We start from the raw sequence: 2434 nt of genomic DNA on the forward strand, positions 1-2434 counted from the left end.
AAGAAGGTACACCGCCATCTTGTGCCGACTAAACTGACTTGAACGCACCTGACGTCGTAATTACGACTTGTCAACTCGTAAGTACGAACGTCCCAGGAGGACTTGAACGCAGCATCCTATCTCTTTGATTGGGGAAACATCAAATTCTCCAAAACTGTTCACTAAGCTTACGATTAAATTTCATATTTGAAATCACCAAAGAAATCTGATAACAACTGTGCCATAAATGTTGTTTCTTATGCTCAAATAGCGTTATAAAAAAAAGCTTATTTTTCAGGCAGCGCATGTCTCAAAATGCTGACTGCTTCTATAGCAACCGGGACTTCTAACAGCAGATGCAGTGAGGCGCTGACTTTACCAATTAGCGATTGGCTCTTTCATTCAGAAGGCGGGGCTTCCTGCGATTGAGCGGCCATATTGAGCGTTGCATCTTTCCCCATCGAAACTATACGAGTGACACGTCTTGGGTATTCTAGTCTTTGTTATTACTTAATACTGTTTTTATTTTCTTGTTTACTGCAGCAGTATTTTAAAGGCACTTTCTTAGTAGAGATAATTCATTATTATTTAATAGACTTTTTTTTTCCAAACGTGGCCTGTCTGGGATAGTACACTTGTTCTGATGAAATAGCAGAAGTAACTTGTTATATGTTATATATCACAATGTTTACATATAACAGACTTAATCAAATATTAGACAACACTGATATGTAAAAGACATCTTCCTATTGTTAATCAATTGTAAATGCTTAACTCAGATAGACATGCATAACAATGCATAAAATACTAATAATGGGTAAATATTCACATTCAAATTATGGCTGGAATGTGAACATAAGGTACCATGGTAGTTTTTGGACGCAGTACCTGCACTAATGCTCTATGAAGTACCAGAAGTCACAGTTTCAACCCTAAGATCATTGTTGTTGTTAGAAAAGAATTTATAACACTACAGCATAAAATGAGTACCATCTAGTATCCACAGTGTGTTTGTAAACTCTGTGTATGACATTCATATTGTCTAGTACAGAGTCTTAAGATTGAGGCACTACAGAACAACAGCGTTCAAAACTATGGCAGGATCCTGAATGTCTGCTTTACTCTGGACCATCCGCAACTCGAGCTGAGCAGGACTGGGCTTTTGATTCAGACCGGCCACCTCTGAGATGAGCCAAGGTAAGGTATGAGATTCATTGTCATCATATAGTACGAAACTAAAAATATGGCTGCCAAAAAAATGATGCTACTAAATTATGTCATCACACTGTAATAGGGACTTTGCAATATTTGGTTTTCTATAAAAGGTACCTTTTGCATAAGTAATAGTCCTCGTAATGACATGGTGTATGACTGAAACCATCTTTTCACAGGCTATCTGTCAAAAACACATCAAGGGCCTTTGTTAAGTAGCCCCAAACTATTTGTACACTTAAGCTGTGTTTTTATAGGTTGTTTAAATGACCAAATGTAGCCACTGCATATAACTCGCGGATGCAAAAGCAAATTGCTTTATTCTTACACTTGGGGCAACCAAGAGGGGCGTGGTAGGCCGTCGGACTTGTAACCTGAAGGTCACGGGTTTGAGTCTCAGGTCTGGCAGGAATTGTTGGTGGGGGGAGTGAATAACCAGCGCTCTCTCCACCTTCAATACCACGACTGAGGTGAGACCCTTGAGCAAGGCACTGGCTGCCCACTGCTCTGGGTGTGTGTTCACTGCTGTGTGTGTGCACTTGGATGGGTTAAATGCAGAGCACAAATTCTGAGTATGGGTCACTTCACTTTGAGAATGCAACTATATTTTTAGCATTATATCTTGTTGTTGACCTTCAGATCATTTGGGTGGAGGTGTCCACGCCAGCAGCATTGCAGCAAAAATATCTCCTGTTCCCACAAACAGCATTCACCCTGGGGATGTCCATTCAGATCTGCTGAGTCACCATGGTACCATCTGTTCTCACTGGAAAACAACACCAGTATATCACAAAACTGGAAACTGGGATGAAACCCTAGACAGAAACCACTAGTCAGTTTGAATATCTCTTTAATTAACACCCCAGATAGCAACATTCCTGAGGCCCAGATCAGGCCCACACCTGACACTTTCATTTGGCCCACATACCACGTGGAATGATGGCACTTGGGCGGTCCGCTCCTGTTTTCCAGATTTGGGCCATAAGCCAGCCAAAGGAAGGCCTAATGTCAGCCATGAATAAACCAAATAAAGCAGAACTGGACCAAATCTGGGCCACATTGATTTTTTATTCTGGCTCAGATCTGGCCCAGATCCAACACCTTGCTCCGGCCCATATACTGTGAACAACGATGGCACTTGGGCGGTCCGCTTCTGTTTGCCAAATTTGGGCCACAAGCAAGCCATAGGAAGGCCGCATGTCAGCCATGACAATAAATAAATAAAATAAAGTAGAACTGGCCC

At 41.6% G+C, this 2434-nt stretch overlaps 1 pseudogene; it reads right to left on the reverse strand.

Annotated features, from left to right (window-relative positions):
• Nucleotides 1-1048: 1048 nt before the first annotated feature.
• Nucleotides 1049-2434, reverse strand: part of LOC107707076 (pyridoxal kinase-like) — a 44475-nt pseudogene continuing 43089 nt past the window's right edge.

The sequence above is a fragment of the Sinocyclocheilus rhinocerous genome, unplaced genomic scaffold, assembly GCF_001515625.1.
Source record: "Sinocyclocheilus rhinocerous isolate Xijiao unplaced genomic scaffold, SAMN03320098_v1.1 scaffold895, whole genome shotgun sequence".
In the NCBI taxonomy this organism is placed as follows: domain Eukaryota; kingdom Metazoa; phylum Chordata; class Actinopteri; order Cypriniformes; family Cyprinidae; genus Sinocyclocheilus; species Sinocyclocheilus rhinocerous.